Genomic DNA, 26,359 nt, shown 5'->3' with positions numbered 1-26,359 from the left:
ACGAAGTGTTATCTTGATCGTTTACACATGAAGGAAAGGTGATCAGCCCTCCGCTTCAGGTGCCAGTCCAGGGTAACATTGAATAAATATTACAGTGAAAAAATCACTTTGATTTATTTTATCTTATCTTATATTATCTAAACAAGAGATTATCTATACCATTTAGAGTGTGTCCAAATACTTGTTCACAAATCTGGATTATCTCCAATTAAAGGAGTTATTATGCATATTATTTTTTTGACATCTCATCATAGATGAAGAAGAATATAGAAGTCTGGGCATTTACGGGGCTGACGACCGTCATAGGCTGGTTTAAGTAATCACTTTACACACGTGTAACGTTAGTCAATTCTACCTATTATTGACATCCACACTTCTCAAATTCTTGGAAGTTCTATATTCATGAACCAATTTCGAAATGTTATTCTGATATGAGATGTCAAAAAAAAAAAATTCTAATGAAAGTGTTACCATACCGTATTACCATACCACTATGTTAACAATGCTTTTAAAATACAAATTATTTATGTATTAAATGTTAAATAATTTTTGAGTCTACAAAGTTGTATTTTATTGTTTAAAAAAACAATATAAAAATCAATCAAAATATTGTGACAATTTCGCCTAGTTTTGTAATTTCCAGACGAAGGAAATTTTTCATTAGTTTTAAAATGCCATAACTAGGCGAAACAATTGTCACAATATTGATTTTCATGTGTTTTTGTAACAATAAAATAAAACATAGTATACTAAAAAAAGCTGTGTTTTATTAAACATTTAATAAAAAAATTAAACGCTAAATCAATGAATACAAAATGTTGTTTGTAAAGACTGATTGGTGTGGCGTTCCGTTCACTCTGCTTACCCCTGCCGGCAAGCGGAATGATTATGAGGTTAGTTATTTATTTATGTTAATTTTTTCTTCATTGAAACGACTATCCCAAACCATTTAGCGTCACCTCATCAAATGTCTTATTTCAAATGCCCCTAAACGAGGGAAAAATATCCAAAGAAGGCATTAAGTTCCCAAAATACGAGCATTAAATCGGACAACCTAGATATTAATTTGGCGGGAAACCAATAAAGAATAAAAGTGATGAAAATGACCTTAAGTAAGCTATAACAAAAGCAATATAACTAAAGCCGCGTTTTTCAATTATGGTTTCAAAATGACAAATCGATAACACTCTTCATTGGCCTTAGCTGACGATAATTCAATAAAATATTATTAAATAATTGATGGATATGAAAAATATGCTTCTACTTAACACTTATGCGCACCCAATGGTGCATAAGGCACTGCATCGTATTGATAAAGTGTTATATTGATTGTTACTTACATGAAGGCAAGGCGCTTCAGGGACAAGTCAGGGTAATATTTAATAAATATTGGTGTGTAAAAACCACTGACATTTATTTAAATCCCAGGGAATCAAACCAGGACCTCCAGCATGGTAGCTAAACACGCTGACTATTACGCCACGGAGGTGGATAAAAAAGGTGGCTTTAATAGGTCAGTTATATTTTTATGACAAAAAGATAAATCTTAAGGTTGATTAATTATGAGGCAATATAGTTGGAAAAATATACAGAGGAAGACTGAAAAAATCTTGGCACGATCAAGTATGTCAAATACTTGAAAGCGGCCGGGTCAGGAGTCGAAATAATCTGCGGGTATGTATGAGGAAGCATGAATGTGGAAGAGGCAATGAATGTTTCCAAGCATATGAACTCATTCTTTTTTGGAGAGACTTGTATTAAGTTGTATAAAAAATGTAATTTTATTAAATAAATATAAAATATAAAAATTTATGTATAATACAAATAGCTGGTTATTTTTTTTTTTGCAAAGACAGAGTGGTGTGGCATCTGATTATCTCCGCCTACTCCTGCGGTGATGGTTAGTTAGTTGGATTTATAAATCTTTATTGAAAAACCGGTCCCTCGCCGAAATTGAACAAGAGAAGAATTAAGATTATTATTAGGCAATACATAATACAATATTTCGTCTATTAAACCTTTTCGAATACCTGTCATCCGCACACTTGTAGGCGCCGGGGCCGGGGTAGGGTCCGTGTGAAACAGGTCTGCTCAAAGGGGATGAGGGTTGGCTTGTGTGAAACATGCATGGGTATGTTTCTTACAAATATACACGATGTCCCTTAACTCTACGACACGATAGTTTATATACAGTAGCGAATAGAGACCTTCCACACTGAAAATGTAAGTTTTTTTGTGATTTTTTAATAGCTTTGATTTACACTGATTAAAGATTTTAAAAATGCTCATGTAATTTTCAAAAGTATATATTTATTCAAAATAAAATTACTTGCGAACATAATTTTGTTTAAATGTAATTTTTGTATGTTTTTTTTTAATTTTGGTGTACCGCGAATTTTCCTCGTGACAAAAAGTGCTCCCTGACTTAATAGGAGGATTGCTTTCTTTGGAAAGTTATTTCGGACACAATGCTTAAAAGCACAGAAGGGAATCATTACAAGAGCTAAAATCCCTCGCAAACAAAGAATAAAATAACAACTACTTAAGTATGTAGTTTTTTCCACAGGAATTTTATTTGACCAGTAACCGGGTTTCGTCGTGACCGACATCATTAGACTGGTATCGGTTACGATGTTTATACAAACACAAACACACACACATATATATATATATATATATATATATATATATATATATATATATATATATATATATATATATATATATATATATATAAATATATATATAAATATATATATTTATATATATATATATATATATATATATATATATATATATATATATATATATATAAATATATATATATATATATATATATATATATATATATATATATATATATATATATATATATATATATATATATATATATATATATATATAAATATACATACCAAGATTTCAGCGACACCTTGTGGCTGTTTTGATAAACCGCTATACGAAAGCCCATATGAATATATTAATAAACATTCATGTTTAGCCGTTAGCTAGATGTATATATATAGATATATATATATATATATATATATATATATATATATATATATATATATATATATATATATATATATATATATATATATATATATATATATATATATATATATATATATATATATATATATTATATATATATATATATATATATATATATATATATATATATATATATATATATATATATATATATATATATATATATATATATATATATATATATATATATATATATATATATATATATATATATATATATATATATATATATAAATATACATACCAAGATTTCAGCGACACCTTGTGGCTGTTTTGATAAACCGCTATACGAAAGCCCATATGAATATATTAATAAACATTCATGTTTAGCCGTTAGCTAGATGTGTAGCTAGGTATACCCCAAAGTGTACTAACAGGAGAAGTCTAACGGTAATGCATTTGACAATTTCGATTGGCTTGATTTGCGGTTTGAGGCCCAGCCATCTATCCGAACGCAATATGGACAGAATTCTGACGTGAATTTGCACTAAGCGTGATTAGTCGAACTGTGTAGCGTGGTTTGCCGGATATGGCACTTAGCGGATACACACACACACACACACACACACACACACACACACACACACACACACACACACACACACACACACACACACACACACACACACACTAACCAAAGGAAAATTAATATATAATTTTATACATCGAAGTTGTGGGAAATTCAATGAATATTGTACCCACCTTGACACGTTTTACTCCAATCTTTCTAACTTAAAAGTAAAATTATTCGAAATTTTATAAACTGAAAAGGGTAATTCTATTTCCAGTCCTCTCCTTTTCTTCTTTTTCTATCTCTGTCATCTCCTTTTCTCTTTATCCCATCCTTTCTCATATCTCTTGTTATATAAAATGTAGATTTTTTTCTCTCTTACTTTTACCTTATATAAATATGAAATGAAATGATAAAAAAAATTGTTAAGTATTTTAAAATGTGTGTATATGGTAAGTTATTTTAAAGAAAAAAATAAACACCATGTATTTTTTTCCACATGAATTTTATTTGACCAGCAACCGAGTTTTGCCGTAACCAACACGAAATTCAGTTGCTGGTCAAATAAAATTCATGTGGAAAAAATTACATAGTCGTTATTTTATTATATAAAATGCAGTTCCACCAAGAAATGTCAGTAGTACAAAACTTATATCTAAGTAAGTCATTTTCACTACTACTACCATCACACCGTTTCCCCGCAGGGGTAGGCAGGATGGAACGCCACACTCTTCTGTCCACACATTCTTCTAGCTTCCTTCATGTCCATACATCTAATCATACGTGCCCTCCGATGACGCAGACTTTTGATACCACCAAATTTTGGGTTTTGATTGATCTGATAGTCTTTTTCGGCCGTCCTCGTTCGGTTCTCCCCATCCATTAAAAAATTAACACTATTAGTGTGATAAAAAAAAACTTAAGAAAGTCGAAGGTAGAAAATAAACTTGGTCGAAAAATAAAGTCAGTTTATTTTATTGAAACATTTTATACAATAATATGGTTGAGTTGGACACACACGACAGTATTTATTTTAACATTTTACGAAAATTCTATTGCCGATCAACGTGTTAAGGGTTAAAAGAAATAATAATAAAATAAAACGTACAGTCTTATTTTGTAGGCGGCGTTTCAAACGAATTCAGCGACTGTTATCCGTTTTATTTTTTTATTGTATTTTAAGAGCTGAATTCGCCTCAACTAACCAGACATCTTAATTACACGGCCGGAAATTATATCAAATGAGATGCAAGCCAATTTAATTACGTATGAAAACATTATGGAAAGGAAATTGGACCTAACGAGTTTGCTACTCTATGAATCGAGTCGGCTATGCGCTTGGCAGATTGAAATAATTATTTAATACCCAATTTATAAAAATTGGTTTTAAAAATAAGTGTTTTGCGCCTAATATATATATATATATATATATATATATATATATATATATATATATATATATATATATATATATATATATATATATATATATATATATATATATATATATATATATATGTATATGTATATATATATATATATATATATATATATATATATATATATATATATATATATATATATATATAATATATATATATATATATGTATATATATATATATATATATATATATATATATATATATATATATATATATATATATAAATACCCGGTAAAACCATCAATTCCCCTACCCATGTTATGTATATCGGTGCATTAAAATCAATATTTACTTTCAATTAAATTTAAATCATATCGGCATTTATTTGTTGTTTATAATATTACACAATATGTAACAGTAAAAAGGGTATAATAATAAAATTAAAATTACACGGTACATACCATATTCGTTTAGATGCATTCCGCACAATTCTCAAACACCGTATGATGCGGAATGCATCGAAACACGTGTCACATTAGATTTTAAGAAACTGTGGTATTTACCAAGTTAATCTTATATTAAAAATGGATACATAGTACCACAAGTGATCGCCGAATCAATCAATGAAATTATCTTCATTTAGTCAAGCTATTGCACCTATCATAAAAGGCAAAATAGAAGGTCGATGAGGTGTGGGCAGAAGACAGATCTCCTGGCTCAGGAATAAATGAGATTGGACAGGGATCAGGACCGTCGAGGTGCTGTTTAGAGCTGCCCAAGGCAAGGACAATTACTCTCAAGTGATAGTCGACGTCAGGGGGACCTCACATGATACACAAAGAAGAGAAGAAGTAAAATTAAATTTATAACACTCTCTTTATCATTCATCGTTCACTTTGTGAATTTTATACCACTTTAAATTACACACCAAGTGAACGATGAATGATAAGGAGAGTGTTATATTACCATACCACAAAGTTGACAATGCTTTTAATTGTTAAGTAATATATCCAAAATTAAACAAGGTTTATTTGGTTGAATTCTACATTTATTTATGTATATCTTAATACGTGACGCGTTTCGTCTTCTTAGGACATTATCAAACACTGACTAAAATTATTTACAAAATGTCCTCATATACTTACAATTATTGCTTTTATTAGGTCTTGGAGTACGGGTATTTCGGTGGGTAATGTGGAATTCTACCAACTGTCTGCAATTACAATAAATAATGCTTTTAATGTACAAAAAATAAGTTATAAGCAAACATATTCGATACTGTACCCTTACTAGGTAAAACATATTCAGTACCTACTTGATTTTCATTAAAATTAATATGAAATCGCTTAAGATGTAAATAAGAGATAATTTTAAAAAAATATGCAAAATATGTTTCCGCCCGGGATCGAACCGGGGGCCTTCCGCGTGTTAGGCGGATGTGATAACCGCTACACCACGGAAACCATGCGGGCAGCCGAGAAAATAATTAATATATGCGCGTATCGTGTAATTAGAGCATACCTTTTTCTTATCACCTGAGCAAATATTAATTATTTCTTGTTTATCTACATCTGTAATCTGACAACGGCTGTGATAATTAGGTCAAATTATTTTTGATACTAGTACAAATAATAATTTCAGCATTTGTGTTTAATTTTTTTTAATAAACCTGTTATATGTTGCATTTTCGTTTGCTTGTGTAAAATATTAATTAATTTATGTATTAATTTTAAATCAAACACATATTTTTTGAGTCTACTAAGTTACTACTACTAAGTCTACTTAGTAGACTCAAAAAATCTGTGTTTGATTTAAATTAATACATAAATTAAAATGGAGTTCTACAAATTAAACGCCAAATCAATTTTTTTTTATTCATTTAATATATTTACATTTTTATTTATAACATAATACATTTGAATCATTTATACAAATGGAGAACTTTTATATTTCGATTCGCTGTGCCTCTCCATAAAAGAGTCTGTGCTCTTGTGCTTGGAAAGGGACTTACATTCGTGGTTTAATGTTATATAATAAAAGATATAATAGTTTTTTAAAATATTTTTAAAGATTTAAATGCATAGTGCTTTAATTTTTTCTTAAGAATTTTTATATCATCTATTTTTTTATTTCTTTGGGGAGTTTATTGAAATGTTTGATTGCCCGATATTTGAAGTTTTGCTGAAATTGCTTGGTGTTGCATTTTGGAGTAGAAAAATCGTTTGAGAATCTCGATGGTAAATTTTTTGTTAAATTTAAATAGTTGTCACCCTTTAGTATTTGAAAAACTGCAGTTTTTTTATAAATGGATTCTATATTTGGGACTTGAAATTTTTTAAATAATAATTTTGTTGGAAATATTTTTTTTTAAGATAACTTTATTAAATAAATAAATATATTAATTAATGTTTAGTACGGAATGAAATCGAGATGATTTAATTTATCAGCAACAATAATAATTTTTGATTAAAATTTTAATTGGTAATTACCACATTTTTTTTAAATGTAGGTACACATTTTTTTGACATACCGACATAGATGAAGAAGAATTTGGAAGTCTAGGTATGAACGGGACTTATGACCTAATATAGGCTGGTTAAATACCAAGATTTGCATATTTTTACTTAAGTATGTTGAGATAGATTTTTTTAATAACTCCTGAATGGAGAAAACCCAGTATTTGGACATAGGTACTCGAAATTTTGTTAATTTTTTGTTGAGACGTGTTTCGATTCATTCCACGACATTTTATGTTGAGCTAAACTTAAATTTAAGAGCTGTGTCCTCATGACGTCCAAGGATGAAGGATAATCCTTTTTTTAAATAAATTTAATTTGTTTTTTTAGATGGGAATTGCATTTATTATTTACCTTGCTTATTATGTACAAGGTTTATAGTTCATTTAGTGGATTTTATTTGAATCTGTGTTGGGAACAGGAGGGATAATCTAGTGTGGGCCAAACAGGAACTTCTCAGCATTTGCTCATTGCTGGGAGGAAACCACGTAAAACTCCTCAGGAGAAGGCGGACTGTTGACTGTCATCAGCAATTTCAAACTTAAGAGATATTGCTACAAAAGTGACTACCGAATCTGTTAATGTTTTTTTGTTAAATTATCTATCATAAACTTGATTCCGTAGGGTGAACAATTAAGCGCCTGATTAAATATATTTTAAATAAATAAACTTTTTTTTTTCAAATAAAGTAACCAAATTTTAATTTTTAACAACTCCGCAGTTTCATGGTTAACATGTTTGAATACTAAATAAGATGTCAACATACTTTTTTTGAAATGTACAATTTAAAAAAGTAAAATTAACATATTTCCCTGTATATAAAGTTGATACATGGATCTGATCATCCTGACTTCCCGTAAAAAAATGAACAGCCTTACGAAATAGGTACGATAGACATTTGGCAATATTTAAATACAAAGTGTTTTAATATTTAAATGCGAAAAGCCGTATTAAGTAGGAACGGTTGCAAAAAGTGAAACAATATAACCCTTTCAGTGCGGCGAAAAATATTCAAACGTTAAAAAATGTCAAGTCAAAAATGAAATTTTTACTTCATAATTTATTAACATTGAACTTATTTACTTATAATAAAGAAAGTTTTTTTTTGTGCTTAAATTTTGTTGGTTTATAAGTTTAAAACTGCTGGTAATTTCGACGCTATCATAGAAAGGTACATAGTAACGGTTTTGTTCCTAAACTATTACATACGTTAAAAACAGTATTTTTTCTTGTATATTCAGAAGTAATCTTATTACTATTACAAGTTATCTAGAAATATTTTTAAAAAAATGCCAATCATTTTTAAATTTCAATAATGGGGAAAATGATACTGGAACTAATAATGATACTGGATTTTTTTGTTTGAAATATGCCTTAATACGATACTTAAATACAAAACTACTGGTTTCAAATCTAGTTTTAAGAGTAAAATATCAAATACAGAAATTGAAATATATAATCGCTATTTAACAACTTAAAGATTCGGCATTCAATTTGTAGAACTTCGTTTAAATATATTACTGAACGTGCATTACTTTGAAATAATATGCAATACTTTGAAAATGCCATAACAAGGCAAAACATTGTCAAAATTTTTATTTTTATGTGTATTTAATAATAAAATACAATTTGGTAGACTCTAAAAATCAGTGTTTGATTTAAACATTGAATATATAAACCATTTAACTACATGAAAAAAAATGTCGGTAAAATGATTTATTATATAAAAACAGAATTATATATCTCCAAGGAATTCAGCACCTAGGGGGTTAAATTAAGCCTCACGTTCCAAAGTTTATATCCAGTTTAAGCTTTCTTGTTTATTTTGAGTACCTAATATACTCAAAAATCCTTTAATTAAGTCGTTTTCGGAGGTATATTATGCGAAACAACTTTGCAAATGAACCGAATGACATCTCTGGATAAATAAACGAATTAAAATGCTAATCAGATCATTAACGCAAACGTGTTTCTACATTGAGATGCATACTTTATAGGGCCGAAGCCATTCTCGGACAAGCTTTTATTTAAAAACATTATTACAACTACTTTGCGATGATGACTCAATTAATAAAAGTTTGAAATGTTAATTAAATTCTTACTTTATAAATATGGAATAACATTGTAACGAATATTTCGCTTCTAATTTAGTTTACTTTAAACTTCTATCGTTAAATGATATTGATAAAATATTCTTTATATTAAAGGCATTGCCAACTTTGTGGTATGGTATATATATATATATATATATATATATATATATATATATATATATATATATATATATATATATATATATATATATATATATATATATATATATATATATATATATATATATATATATATATATATATATATATATATATATATATATATATATATATATATATATATATATATATATATATATATTTATATATATATAAATATATAAACAATATATTAAAAATAAATTGTCACTGTGTATTAAAGAAATTATTAAAAATGCAAAACATTCAAATTCATTGAATTACACCTGTATCCGGCTCACGGCATACACGATATATGTAATAATGCACTTACACGTACGTTATAAGTTATATTTTAAAAGTTAAAATAGAAATTGGTAAAACCTTTCCATTTTTAATTAAAGTTTTATTTATAATTTTCAAACATACATAAAAAAATTATAGTAAAAATTAAATAAATAAATAAAAATAAGAAACAGCTTCGACCCCCTCTTTAACCTTCAACGTCCCAAAATTTAGAATTAGCTTCACATATCGCTCACTCCTTTCAAGAACGTCATAAATCAAAAAACTTGATTTTTCAGGAGAACGTTTTTAATGTTTAAATATAATACAATGTATTAAAAATAAATATCAAGCCACTTATTGAACTTTTTACTGTGCAACAGATCTTTTTAGGTAAATCCTGAAGGTTTTTTCTCCATTTGAAAAATATTTAGTTTATTAAAAAAAAATTAAACAATACCTTTTCTTCGAAATGTAAAAACAACACTTTCTGCCCTGTAGCGGGTAAATATTAAGTTAAAAATATGCCGCTTTTGCTGGGATATAGTCCATTTTCAGGGCATTCCGAAAACATGCACAACTGAAAATTGAAGATTTTTGATTTATGACGTTCTTGAAAGGAGTGAGCGATATGGTGTTTGAAAATGACGCAGAATGCATCGAAACACGTATTACAGTAGATTTTAAGAAAAAGTGGTAGGTATTTACTAAGTAATTAATTAGTTAAAAATATAAATATTCGGTTGGCAATTTTGCTAAAAAAGTCAATTCAATAGTTCTCTTTTGTACGTCTCTAAAATTATTGTTTCAATTTAAATACTAAATCAATTAAACAAAGTTTACGATATTGTTTAATAAAATCAATTAAAGAATATCGATTAAATTAAATAGTTTATATGTATTATATGCAAAATCTTTGATATATAAGACTTAATAAATACTTACATAATAAATTTGATCCCTAATGTTTATCGATTTCTCATTCCATTTTGAGAAATTTCACGATATAACGGATTCATAAAAAAGGATATTTTATTATCATTATTCCAAGGTGGGTAGATGAATCCTTGATCAAAGAAAATATGTAGGTTTTAATTACAAGAAGATCATTAAAATACACGTCATTATGACAGATGAAATGATCAAAGGTACCTTACCTACTACTATGGAGATTTTTTTGTAATTTTTCAAATATAATATTGCAACATAAATAATTTTGGATACGGCTTCTGAAAAATAGTAAAACGGCCATTATTAATCATGACATTTGAGTTTTATTATACTTTTAATTAATGCGGATTCAATTGGTAATGAAAATTAATTTAAAAATACAACAAAAAAACAAAAAGGCAAATGTCTGCTATTCAATTTATGAAAATTTCATGCTTATATATAACTAACTAACCATCATGCAGCTTCCCCAGAGGGGTAAGCAGAGAGTCTGCAAACACTCCTCGCCTCTTCCACAATACTTGAAAGTTCGCTCAGGAATCAAAATGCGTATGAGGAGATGCATGAATATGGAAGAGGCTAATGTTGTTTGCAAAGACAGAGCGGTGTGGCGTTATATTCTCTCTGCCTACCCCTGTGGGGAAGCTATGTGATGATTGGTTAGTTAATTACTAAAATTTTGTGTACTAACTGATAATTAATCCAGAGTTTAGATGATTTGTGACTTAAATAGGTTAAATTATAATAGATTTATTAAACTGTTGATTTTATTGGAAAAGAAGGCGAATTTATATATTCTAGAGTGTTAAGAAACGTGTTTTGTTATTATCGATAGATAAAGAAGTCATTTTAAATCTGGTTTATAAATAATGGTTACAATTTTCTATAGAATAATATATGGCCTCGCGTGTTTCAACCAAGTTCATGGTAGTGATACGCGCAGTCAAAAAATATGTTAATAACTAAACAAACACTCTTCCTATATCTTTCATTGTAAGTTAATGGGCCATATTTCACCGCTACCTGTTTTGTGTGAACACGGCCTTATTTTAGATTTAGGGCTGACTCGCACGCGCAGCTTACATTGTCGCGCTGCAGACATGGGACAGTGCGATTTGGTGGAAAACACGTTCGGCTACCGACTTTCCGAGGTTTTTTTTTATATTTAAAAGTTGCCTTAGAAAATTCTCTTTGCCTATTATGTACAAGGATTTATAAATTAAAATGTAACTTTGTTTTTAAATCACTATAAATATTTTATAATAACTTTATTATAATGTTTACCGGTTAGCTTTGAAACCGGTAGACATTATAATTAAGTTAAAATAAAATATTTATAGTGATTTTACAACAAAGTTACATTTTAATTATAAAATGGAAAATCACAAAGTTAGTGCTTCAAATATAAATTAGATTATTCATATTCTGTTTATTAAAAATGATAGACATATAAATTAAAAATATATTAAAAACTAAAAACAATGCAACAGATGCAACGATACAATGGACACAATGGATTCAATATCTTATAAAAATCAAGATTGGTCACATAGCTCATTTATTTGTGTTAATTGTCTTGTCATATTTTCCAAATAAGACACCACTGGATCTTATAGATCTTTATGTCATATTGCCTCGTCAATTTTTATCAACTGCAAACCTTCTTTTGCATATTCTGTTTTGCAAATTCTTGTTTCCTTCCAGTCCAATGTAGTTGGATAGAAAATTAAGTTTTTTTGGTCGATTATTCTTAATTTTGTAAAGGTTTCGTGCGACATGGGTTTAACGATTAGAGTTAAAATCCCACGAATCATACGATAAATGGCGGACTACCATACAAAGCGATGGATTATAATGGTTTCTGATTATGGCAATTTTTCGTGATGGTATCTTAAAAATGATGAGACAGAATTTATAATACACATTTGTGTAAGACTATTGGGCGGTTCTTTTGATTTTCTTTATCGTGCATTGTAGGTACGTGGCTAGTTTTTTTTAATTTAAGCTTTACTTAGCAAATACCACTATTTCTTAGTTTTGATTATTAAATACCACTAGTTTTACTTCGTAAATGCCGAATCGATTAGTGAAGATAAGTTTTTAATTCATTCTTATAATTGCTATTGAATTTTTTGAAAAACTAAAAGCTTTTACAATTAATATAGTACTACTACTAATACTATCGTTCCGCCGTTTCCCTACAGGGGTAAGCAAAGAAGATGAATGCCACACTTTTCTGTCCTGATATACACTCGTAGTTTCCTTCGCATCCATACATGCCCCCCGGTTACGTAGACTTTTGACACCACAAGATTTTAGGCTCTGATTTATCTGGTCGAACCAAGTCTTTTTTGGCCGTTAAGTTCGTTAAGTGGAGAAACCTTATTGATAGACAAGGATTTGGACTTAAGTCTTATTTTAAAATAAGTGGTAAAATTAGTTAAAAGTTTCAAAAAGATTGAGAATGACGTTTTCAGGCGTCTCCCAGTTTAGAAAATAATTCGGAAGGAACGTACATTTAAAAAAAAATAATAAGTAACTCCTAAGAGGAGAAACACAAATTTGTGAACAAGGATTTGGACACACTAAAAACTGTAATCTGTGTCAATTGTTTTTACCTGTAAAAGGTAAATAAATGTTTTAAGCAGCTTTTTTACTTTAATAGCAGCCCCAATACGTTAGGAGGAAAATAGGATTGTTTGTCAAGGTAGCCGAATGTGGCGTTCTTTTCTCTCTGCCTACCCCTGATGTCAGCAGTAGTATTAATTGTAATAACAGAGATCTGCATTAAATGAAATAATAAAATATAACATTATTGTTTTTTTTTTAAAACCCTTTATTGAAAATCCGTCCCAGGATGTTCATAGAACCCAATACATCTAAGTATAAGAATGGCGTGACCAAACCCATTGAAATAAATTCACTTTGCTCATAGTGAAGCCTAAAACCTGAACAATTAAGGTGTTCCATCTGCATAAAATTATTTTAATTAATTACCAAATTTATCAGGTGCAAATAATAATAAGATTTATTCGGCATTTTAGTTACTATATAACCCAGTGTTTCGCAAACTTTTTCTGCTCAAGGTACACTTTCCAAACAAAATTTTTTAAAGGTACCTACACCAAAGAAAAAAACAATATTGATTTAATATTGATTTTTTTTAAAATTAATAATGCGACAATATAAATAACATATTAAGTTTAATGCAAAATATGAGCCTGCTTAACCGAGCACAAGCGATCAAAAATTGTAGCAATTATTGATTTGGCGTTTAATTTGTAGAACTCCATTTTAATTTATGTATTAATTTTTAAATCAAACACAGATTTTTTGATTCTACTAAGTTATATTTTATTTATAAAAAAAAATCCATAAAAATTAGTATTGTGACAATTGTGTCGCCTAGTTTTGGCATTTTCAAACGAATGTGAAGATTAAATAGACTGACGGTCCTTATTTGGCTATACAATTCTAGGTACTCAAGTAAAAGGTACTAAAGTAATAGTTTTAACATACCAAGAATTGTATAGCCATATAAGAACCGTCAGTCCATTAAATCTTCACATTCGTTTGAAAATGCTATAACTAGGTGAAAAAATTGGCACAATATTCATTTTCATGTGTTTTTTTAATGAAATACAAGTTAGTAGACTCAAAAAAATCTGTGTTTGATTTAAAAATTAATACATAAATTATGTTATCTTCATAAAATTAGACTTTTTCCGCGGCACACTAACCAATCTCCACGGTACATCAGTGTGTCCGCGGCACACACTTTGCGGAACACTGCTATAACCGATGCTTTCCAGTGAAAATATTACGTGTAAAACATAATTTTTGACGTGTGAATCGTGGGAAATTTGTGAAATTAGCGAGCGTTCCTCTATTAACTTGTAGACAGTTATCTTTCGTTAATTATTTTATTTGTTGTATAAACCCGCATTAAATTACGTTAATTTTTATGCCGGTATTACATCATGTGTAATAAAATTTATGCTTTCATCGCAATATTTTTTAAACAGGAAACATGTAAATTTTGGTTGAATTTTGGAGATCGCCAGTGGCAATAGGTCGACAATTTGTTAATACCATTATATTTATATGCAAAGGCAACTAGCTGTAACTCAAGTTGCGGCTGTTTGGCGTGATATGGCTCAAAGCATTATTATAACTGGCCTCTACTATATACATACAATCACAGATTTTGCTCTATCTCTTTCCTTTACTGAAATATTCATTATCCAAGTAGCTGCAAAATTGTATTAATTTGATACATCGCTCACTCCTTTCAACAACGTCAAATATCAAAAAACGTCAATTTTCAGTTGTGCATGTTTTTGGAATGCACAAAAAATGTACTATATCCCAGCAAAAGCGGCATATTATTGACTTGATATTTACCCGCTATAGGGCAGAAAGTGTTGTTTTTGCATTTTGAAGAAAATGAATTGTTTAGTTTTTTTTTAAACACACTAAATATTTTTCAAAAAGAGAAAAAAACCTTAACGTTTAACAAAAAAAGATCTGTTGCACGTTAAAAAGTTCAATAAATGGCTTGATATTTTATTTTGAATACATTTTATTATATTCTTAAACTTTAAAAACGATCTCCTAAAAATCAAGTTTTTTGATATATGACGTTGTTGAAAGGAGTGAGCGACATGTAATGGCGAAAAGCATCATTTTAAGTTAACTATAGACTCGTTTATATCAATACTACTGTTTTTAACTTGTGGCTATTTGCCTTTGCACATAAGTATAAGTATATACAAACAATTTATTGTTATCACCTGTTATATGTTAAACTAATTTATAAACATACCTCTCATGTGTTGACAATCAAGCTTGATTAAAATAACACTTAAAATATGAATTCACGCCATTAAACTACCGGGTCCAATCATAGTATGGTGACATTAGGAACTTACCTGTGAACAAAAAGAAAACATAATTAGTTTTGGTCATGTTTTAGTGAAAATAATATGATAAAAGCACTTTTTAATAGATTTATATTATCCACTGACACTTCGTGATGGAATTGCATTTTTAATAGTGTAGTGTAATAATAAATGTAGTGTAGTGTAATAATAAATGTAGTAAAGGTAAAAAATTAGATAGGCACGAAATTTTGGAAATAAATAGGTTAAAAAATTGTCTCAATAAAGACATATTAAATGATCAAGTAACACACATTCATTCTCCCTTACTTTACCCATTAGAAAAGAAACAATAGATGCCTTAATGTCTTGTCGATAAGAAATGACTGCCGGGAAATTTACATTTCATAGAACTTCGGACTTGCCCCGGACAACCGCAGCGTAGTGGAGGGAGCCGTCAACCAGCAGTTCCTGATACTTTGTTACATAATTTAAATTCACTCACAAAAAATGCAAATCTAATATAACTTTATATAAAATCGTGCTCTCAATACAAAAAACCTTTATAAAAAATATTTTTAATATCATACAATACTTAAATTCACTAAAATTAAATTAATTTCTCAAAAAAATTATATCAAATCATGGTTATCAACTCCTGCCTTGTTTTATATATAACATAACAATTTGTATAGCCTCCCACCAGTCTGATGATGTCGGTAACGACGAAACCCGGTCGCTGGTGAAATAAAAAAAAGTGGAAAAGCTAAAAATATTGGTTTTAATCTAATAATATATGAAAAAAGCAGTTAAAAAAAACTATTTTAACAAAAATTTTAGTAATATGACTATTACTAACATAACAACTAGTTACCAATATTTTAATCTGCCTATTTCAGTTTAGTTCACGCATTAGTAAGGTAAAGGCAAATATATTGTATGAGAACATAGGACGTTCTCGAAACTAGTCGTGCTTGCATTAATTAACTCAAAAAGTGGTATTATACAAGTGTTTTATTTTAATAACAGAATATCATGTTATTCCATAAAGTTAATGCCTGCAGACAAAATAGAACGCCACACTACTGTATTTGTTTTTGCAAAAAAAATCGCCTCTTTCTCATTCATGCATCTTCTCCTACAGACCTGACCGCTTTCAAGTATTTGACACATCCGATGAATAATATTTTTATCCGTCTGCATAGAGTAGTGGTAAGTATGCAAGGTTACCATGCGAGGTCCCGGGTTCGATTCCCAAGAGGGAAAAAATATATATAAAGGATTTTTCAGTCTTTATTTTATATTTATTATTTATAAATTTAGTATTTATTTTATAACTCGAAGTGCAAGGCTGATTATCATTTCTTTTGCTCCTTTTCGATGCAGTGCCCTATGCACCATTGGGTACGGATAAGGGTTAGAAGAAGATAAATATTATAATTAGCACATTTATTGTAACTGCAGACAGTTGGTAGAATTCCATATTGAATTGTTTGGTAATATATCCAAAATTAACACGGTTATTGGAAAGAATTCTACTTTTATGAACATATCGCTCACTCTTTTCAAGAACGTCATAAATCAAAAAACTTGATTTTTCAGGACAACGTTTTCAAACTTTAAAAATATAATACAATGTTTTAAAAATAAATACCAAGTCACTAATTGAACTTTTTACTTTGCAACGGATCATTTTAGGTAAAACCTTAAGGTTTTTTCTCCATTTGAAAAATATTTAGTAAATTTAAAAAAATTATTGAACAATACCTTTCCTTCAAAATGCAAAAGCAACATTTTCTGCCCTGGAGCGGGTAAATATTAAGTAAAAAATATGCCTCTTTTGCTAGGATATAGTACATTTCTGGGCATTCCGAAAACATGCACAACTGAAAATGGACGATTTTTGGTTTATGACGTTCTTGAGAGGAGTGAGCGATATATGTATATAATAATATGTGACGCGTTTCGTCTTATTAAGTCATTATCAAACACTTGACTGTTTGATTGAATGAATGAACGTTCATATATATGTAAATATGTAAATATTATCAATTGTATGGAAATAAAGTAGAATTCAATCCAATAACCGTTTTTGATTTTGGATATATAATTATTACATTTCGGTAAAGAGCAAAAAGAAAAAAAACGACAAGCTAAAAGTAAAAAATAAAAAAAAAAAAACTGTCCATCAATAACCGCACAGCAAAACGGGTACATGTCAGAATTTACCCTTCCCACAAAATATGTGTATAAAATCACTCTTTCGATAAAAACACGTGTCCAAAATCACTCGTATCGCTGTTTAGTGGGCGGAATTCATTAGCGGTCCGTTTTCGCAGTCATTTTACACTCGGATTGCTCAAATATATGAACCGTGACATTCCAAATTGTATCCGCACACAGAAAACTGATTTAAAATTATTTCTAGAACGCCATAACCAAATTGGCGTACAAAACATATCGCATAATTCATACCAGGAGCTTTTAACCAATAAAATTTATTATTTGCGAAAAAGTAATAACATTGAAAATTATCATAATTCAGGTTTAATTTAACCCTTTGACTACCAAAAATTAATTTATCGACTTTCAGTACTTTGACGAGAAATACAAAAAAGGTCTCTGCTAACATAGAAGGCTGTTGTGAACTCACATGTACTGTCTCATGCGATTGATCATATATCTAGGAGTTCCAAAAATTCGAGTAGTGTGGTTGTCAATCATGGATAGAATGGTAAATATCGTGTCGGGTTGTGGTCCCGCGGTTAGTGTCGTGGACTCTTAAGTCAGAGTTTTTCGGTTCGAACGCTCTCTACCACAATTTGATACCTATTTCTAATAATGAGCCGCTTAGGCTCACAGAAATAGTATGAAATTGAAGTATTTTTGTATGTAATAAAAAACACAAATATTCCTCATTTATTTGGAAAAAAAATGTCGCCCGTGTGTAAACTGATCATAAAACTAGCCTATGACAGGTCATGAGCCCTGTGAATACCCAGACTTCCATATTCTTCATCATGCATGTTGAGCATTTGTTTTGAATATATTTATTGAATATTAGAAATACAAAAAATGATGTCAAAATGTATTTAAGTTCGAAATCGCAGTATTTTTGGCATAGTACCCCAAAAGTCATAGTGACCAAAGGGTTAATACTGTTTCGATCGTTAAGAAATTATCGTTGGAACTAATCGCAAATGAAATAATATGGTGGAAACTCGATATAACGAATTTTAAAAAGGTTGTGAAAAAAATCCGTAAAAGTATATCAGGTATTGGGAATAAAAAATAGATATAACGACAAAAGTCTATGGACATTGATCACGATTATCGACTGTCACATCAGCAAATATGGAATATTGACATGACAGAAATAATGTAAAATACGGTCCCATTCTTTGATCGGCTTCGGAGATAAGAATGTTTGGTTGATTTCTAAATCCTAGATGCCTTTGTCAAAAATCATCGATCACTCGGACCTACATACTTTACGTTGCGATTAATCATCAAGATTCTGTGTTATATCATTTCTTGTTTTCTTGTTTCAGCATGGAATTCGTGGTAAGATATGGTTAAATTAGAAATATAACATTTTACTTATAGTTTTGGCGTTTAATTTGTAGGACCCCAATTTAAATTTATATATTAAATGTGAAATCAAATAATGTTTATTTAGTCTTATTTAATTAACTCAAAAATCGTTTTTCTTCAAATATTTTATCTTCGTGTTTTTCCACAAGGTTAGAGCCAAATAAAAAAATAATAAAACTAGCGTCCCGTTTTGTTTAACTGGTCAACAAAAATTATGTCTTATATATAAGTGTTTGATTTTATTTTTTAAATATTTAAATCATCATGTTTTTCCACAAAGTTAATAATATAACTAGGGTCATTATATGACAAGTCGTTTGCATAACCTGATCAAAAATTAATTACATCATATTGAGTGTGTCCAAAAACTTGTTCACAAAATCTGGATTACCTCCAATTATAGGAGTTATTTTCATACTATTTTTTGACATCTCATGATATAAGAGTTTCTGCTCAATAAAAAACTTCTTTTCATCTCACCAATAGATGTCTCTAGTGAAGTTCTAGTGATTCAAGAACAATGTTTCGAAATTGGATCATATATATAGAACTTCCAAGAATTTGAGTAGTATGGTTTTCAATAATGGGTAGAATTGGTGAATGTTACACGTGTGTAAAGTGATCACTTAAACCAGGCTATGACGGTCGTCAGCTCCGTAAGAATAATAATAATAATAAATTTGGATAACTTATTTAGCGCCATTTTCGTAAAAAAATACCTCAAGGGCGCTTCACTGTGAATGAATTGGGGAAAATATTATGGTGGAAATGATTTAGCAAAGAAATGTGTTTTTAAATGTAACTGACTGTAAATGACCAGACTTCCATATTCTTCTTCATCTTTGATGAGATGTCAAAAAATAATACAAAAATTAATTTAATTAATTTTCCAAAAATTCAAGTAATGAGTCCTATGCAATATACCATATATGTATGTATAGTCGTATACATGCGCAAGGCAGCCTCGCTGTCTCCCCTCCCCAGGACCGTCACAAGGCACAGAGCTGTCATCTGGTGACAAGGATATGTTTGGGGGTTCATTATGTACCCTGATGCTTCCTGATAAACATGTCACACGTGGTTCTTAACAAGGTTCGTTGACTTAATTTATTTATTTCGACCCTGTTTTACAAATCTCATTTCGAGGAATTAAGTAGGATGCCAATAAATTACACATATTTAAGGCGTATATTAAATATTTCGTCACCATATTTCTATAAAAAATGGTTTAAATTACTTAGAATTTCGTATTACATTTTTTGACACGTGAACAAACAAAGATGAAGAAAAATATGGAATTTCTTTTTGGAATGTGTTTTGCAGATTTGTGGCACATTTTATAAACTTTATAAAATTTAACAACTTTGTTTTAATTTATGTATTAATTTTGAATCAAACACAGATTTTTTGAGTGTACTAAGTTGCATTTTATTAACAAAACACATAAAAAATTATATTGTGACAATTGTTTCGCTTTGTTAGGGCATCATCAAACAATTGTCACAGTATAATTTTTATGTGTTTTTGTTAATAAAATACAACTAAGTACACTCAAAAAATCTGTTTGATTTAAAATTAAAACATAAATTAAAATGGAGATACATTTTAAACGCCAAATCAATAAATAACTTCGTTTTAACCACTTTTTTATTATAAGTACACTTAAACCTACCGGTTTTGACAAAACCTTGTCATCATTAGGGTTTATTAAATTCTAAAATATTAAAATACTCATATTTAATTACATTCCCTTACAAAAAACTTCCACACACTCCAAAAACTTCTAAAAAGAATATGGAAGCCTGGGTATTTACCGGGCTGAAATAAAATGAAAAATAACTCCTATAATTTGAGATAATCCAGATTTGTGTACAAGTATTTGGAATATATATTCAAAATTTTGTAAATAAAAAAAATCCTTATATTACTACATACCTATACTGGCCAAGTTATATCTAGAAAGCATGTTTTCAAGGGATAAAAAATTGGATAAAGATATTGAGAGGAGAGTGAATGCAAGAAAAGAATATATGGTGCTTTGAACAGAGTGATTCCAAATAAAAGTGTGTCAATTGAAACAAAACTTGGAACTGGCAAATGAAGGATGAAAGCTGAGTAAACGCAGTTGGAGTGGGTTCCTTCAGACGAATGTGTGGAAAATCGTTGTATTGCAGAATACAAAAGTGACGATATTAATGAACATGAATGCAAGGCTGAACTAGGGACAATTTAAATGATTGAGGAAAGTTATTTTACGTGTTATGGACATGTGGATCAAACGGATAACAAGATAATGACTTGGACAGTATATTTGGCGAATGTGGGAGAGAGAACTCAAAAAGAAGGTGGCCGAAAAGGCATGACCAGATCAATCAGAACCTAAAATAATTAAAAGTCTACATAATTGTAGGGCATGTATAACTAGATAATTGGATGTGAATGAAGCGAGGAGTGTACGCCAGGACAGAAGAGTGTGGAGTTCTATCCTCTCTATCTACTCCTGTGGTTAAACTGCGTGATGGTAGTAGTAGTGGTAGCATTATTATCTTATTTTAACTAATTCATTCAAAGTGAAGCGCCCTTGAGGTAGTATTTTACGAAAATGGCGCTATATAAACTATCCAAAATAATTTTAATTATTACTATAATTATTATTAATATTACGAATCATAAAACTATATGTTTTTTGAGATGTAACTGATCAATTCATGAACAAAATATTCAGGAGCTTACGAATAAAAAGCTTATTATAAAATTCTTCCAAGAGCTTAAATTAAGTCGAAATATAAAAACGGAAAAAAACTCGTTTTTTAAATTGAGTAGAGCCCAGAAGCTCCCGGCTGCCCATAAATTAATACATATTTAACACTAAAGATGTCACCTCCGACTCATTGTGGGCTTGCATTCGTATCACTTAGGATTATTTCGTCAACCCTGCGTCAACCCACGGACCTTCGTCATCCGACTCTTTTGCAGGTAGGTAGACGGGAATTCTCGGGATTTTTCGGCTAACCTCGAGCACCCTAGGGGACCCATTGCACAATTTACGAAAAAAAGCTGCGGTGTAACTAACGCTCTCGCTTACAGCCTTTTAAAAATATTACACTTTTTCAGTAATCCAGAATTTTTTTTTATAAATAGGAGATGAATATTATATGGACTAAATATAAAATTAATATTTAAAATACAATTTAAAAACATTAAAAAACTTATGTAAGTATTAATTTTAAATCAAACACAGATTTTTTGAGTCTACTAAGTTGTATTTTATCAAAAAAAAAAACAAATTAAAACTTATATTGTGACAATTGTTTCGCCTTGTTAGGGCATTATCAAACGAATGTGAAGATCAAATGGACTACAGTCCTTATGTAGCTATACAATTCTAAGTGACAGTTTTAACACGTGCATCAATAATTTATGGGAGACAACAGTAGCTAATGGGGGATGTAGGTTGATCTTCACATTCGTTTGATAATGCCCTAACAAGGCGAAACAAATGTCACAGTATAATTTTTTATGTGCTTATGTTAATAAAATACAACTTAGTAGACTCAAAAAATCTGTGTTCGATTTAAAAATTATACATAAATTAAAATGGAGTTCTACAAATCAAACGCCAAATCAATAAATACAGTAAAAAACGTTTATTTATGACTTTTTTCAAGTTTATTTATGTAAACACGACTAGTTTTGAGTACTACAGATGTCCCCAAAACTAGTCGTATTTATATTTAGTTTTTTTTTAAAGTTTTTTTTTGACATTTCATGGTGGAACATAATTTAATATATTAGAATAACAAATGTATTCATTTCGACATATAAACATAGATCAATATGGTTGTCATAGGATGGTTAAGTGATTACATTGATCATCATACTACTGATTGACAAGCACACTACTCATATTTTCGGAACTCCTAGATATATTGATCAACCTCATGACACAGTACATTGTGTGCCATATAGCCATCCATGTTGGATTGAGAAAACTTTATGTGAAGTATTTAAACACACTCAAAATATAAATAATAATAAAACCCTTATCCGCACCCCAATGGTGCATAGGGCACTGTGTCTTATAAACGCAGTATTATCATGATCGTTTTACTTATGAAGGAAAGGTGATCAGCCCTCCGCTTCAGGTACCAGTCCATGGTAATATTGAATAAATATTACAGTGAAAAAATCACTTATATTTATTTTTACCCCCCTTGGGAATCGAACCCGGGACGACGAAATGCGATCACTGGTCAAATAAAGTAAAAATTTGTTCGCAATATTTCGTCCGCCTCCATAGTGTAATGGTCAGCACGCTCGGCTACCGTTCTGAAGGTCCCGGATTCGATTCCCAGGGGGGTCAAATAAATATAAGTGATTTTTTCACTGTAATATTTATTCAATACTACCATGGACTGGTACCTGAAGCGGAGGGCTGATCACCTTTGCTTCATGTGTAAACGATCAAGATAACACTGCGTTTGTATGAAGCAGTTCCCTATGCACCATTGGGGTGCGGACAAGGGTTTTATTAATATTATTCTTTCATACTTAGGAGACATATCATTATAGCGCTTTCATTTATTTTGTCTTACTACTCTTTCTTCACTCATTCGATTCCAAACCATCCTATTTTTAAAAAAATAATTTTATCGATAATGGTTATCACAGCATTGCATTATTTCCTTATTCCACCATTCAAACATCTATCACACATCGTTTTTCAGTACCTACATTCGTTTTAGAGAACGCATCATATTTAAAATAATAAATGCTTTAATATTAAAAACATAAAATATTTTTGCATTATATAAAGGTTTCCAAATTTTTATTTGAACAAAGGTTTAGGACTTATATCGTCATTGGAACAGCCAAAACAATTGAACCGGATCAAAACATTTGAAAAGCCGTTTTTTTTTCGGTTAAATCTCGGTAAAAATAGGGTCTGCGCTGAGCTACGGTTCTCTAAGTATGAACAAAGACTGCCAAACGTTCTGTGGGCAAATGGAAGGAAATAATTTCTTTATATTGAAATTGTTTGCGCATGGGCTAAAACGGTGACAATGTACGGAATGTCAACAGAGTAAATTTGGAAAATAAAATACAGGAGAAATTCGGTGGAGCCGTATAATAATGGAATTTAAAAGAATAATGAAGTGAAGAAGAATGGGAATTGCAAAATTCGACGTGAAAAGAGTGAATTAATACGCCGTAAAGCTCTCAAACACAACCCTTTATAATAATGATAATAATAAAAAGGGATTTTCATCTTTGGATTTGCATAAAAATACAATATTTTTAAGGGCTTAATCCTTCTGAAAAGGACTTTAAAAAAATATTACCAATTCTCGTCTCTAGTCCAGTTAACAGACTTAGGGATAACCTCGTTCGTAGTAGAAAGGTGGGCGAGTTTACTCATAAGCAAGATGTTCGTTGTTGAATTAAAACCCGGATATATAAAATGAGCGAATGCTGAAAAGCGAATGATTGGATGGTCATTTCTTGAATGTTTTTCGCATATACTTTGTGGCACATTTTATAAGCTTTATAGATACAAGCAATATATTCATACATTATTATATACATCATACACATTTATTTGCTAAATCATTTCCACCATAATATTTTCCCCGATTCATTCACAGTGAAGCACCCTTGAGGTATTTTTTTACGAAAATGGCGCTATATAAGTTATCCAAATTCATTATTATTATTATTGTTTTTACATTATTTATACATGTTCTCGGCGTAATGCTCAATAAAAGTAACATTTAGGAGTTTTCTCCCGTTTTTTAAATCAAATTTTTAAATCACATTTTCATATGGTGTAATTTCATACGGAGTGCGTGGAAGTTTTTGGTATCGTAAGGGAAGGGTAATTATCTAAACCTTAACTATGAGTATTTGAATTAGAATTAGTACATAAACCCTGATGATGACAAGGTTCTTGTTGAAACCAATAAAAAGTGACAAAAAAGTGAATAAACAATAAAAAATGGTTAAAACAAAGTTGTTTTATTTTATAAAAATTAGATGGTCAGCTGGAGTGTCCTAAATAGAGAGTTCACGCATTCTTGGAAGCCTGGGTGTAATTGGCATCAATAGTGAGGTAGAGGAAAGGCAATTGAGATGAACCTGAACATATTATAAACCAGACGATTGCCTTGGATCCTCGAAAGACATCTCGAGAAAAACCTAAAAATTCAAAGAGGATGGCCGAAAAAGACTTGGCACAATTAGATCAATAAATCTGGTGGTGTCAAAAGTCCACGAATTCGGAGGACTTGTATGCCACGTATTCGGAGGACTTGTATATGAATGTGAAGGAAATAAGGAGTGTGTGTGTCAGGCAGAAGAGTTTGGTGTTCCATCCTCTCTCGAAAACGGCGTTATTGTAGTAGTAGGATTAAAAGTAGTATGTTTACTTCTATACGTGGAAGTAAAGATACATGGAAATACACGGAAATAAAATCTAGTACTCCCTTTTGTCACAGATGTGTCCTTAATTGACAAATCTACGCAAAAAGTCTCTTATCCTTCCTAATAAAGGCATAAGTTACAACAGCGTTATTTTTCTTTACATCGTCCGAGTAAATCATTAAAGTTTTTTTGTAGACAAGTTAGTTTGTGCCGGTGAAATTGGACTTCGAGGCGACAATGTACCCTCGTCAGGGCGGAGTCGGTCCTGTAAAAAGTTTAAGTCCTTTCGCCCCTAAAAAATGTTAGGGCTGTCCTTCAACCGGTGCCGGATGAGGTCGGGCGCTAATAAATCTTGATGAAGTGATCCGGATCTGGGATGTGCGCTAACACGGAACACGCAAGAACGCGCTCTCGACATATTTTACATGCTACAGCCCTGTCCGAACTAGCGAATCACTTTTGTCACTAGGTTCGCTAACAACCAACGAATGTAAATTACACCGTTGATAAATTAAGCTTTTTCATCTTAAG

At 30.1% G+C, this 26,359-nt stretch overlaps 1 protein-coding gene and 1 non-coding gene across 3 annotated transcripts in view; both read right to left on the bottom strand.

Annotated features, from left to right (window-relative positions):
* Positions 1-26,359, bottom strand: part of pxb (putative Hedgehog signaling attenuator pxb) — a 442,089-nt gene that overhangs the window by 365,764 nt on the left and 49,966 nt on the right. The window contains exon 2 of one of the 2 annotated variants that reach the window (XM_088266356.1): positions 6,097-6,164. The exons of the other annotated variant lie outside the window; for it this stretch is intronic. The gene's annotated coding sequence lies outside the window, so the exon portion shown is untranslated. The remainder of the gene's footprint in view (positions 1-6,096; positions 6,165-26,359) is intronic. 2 annotated transcript variants of the gene reach the window in all.
* On the bottom strand, positions 6,342-6,414 carry TRNAV-AAC (transfer RNA valine (anticodon AAC)). The gene has a single exon. It is a non-coding gene; the product is annotated as a tRNA-Val (tRNA).

The sequence above is a fragment of the Brachycentrus maculatus genome, unplaced genomic scaffold (genome assembly GCF_059751285.1).
Source record: "Brachycentrus maculatus isolate JH-2025_06_01 unplaced genomic scaffold, ASM5975128v1 h1tg000266l, whole genome shotgun sequence".
NCBI classification, from domain to species: domain Eukaryota; kingdom Metazoa; phylum Arthropoda; class Insecta; order Trichoptera; family Brachycentridae; genus Brachycentrus; species Brachycentrus maculatus.
This window is presented reverse-complemented; position numbering and strand designations above follow the sequence as displayed.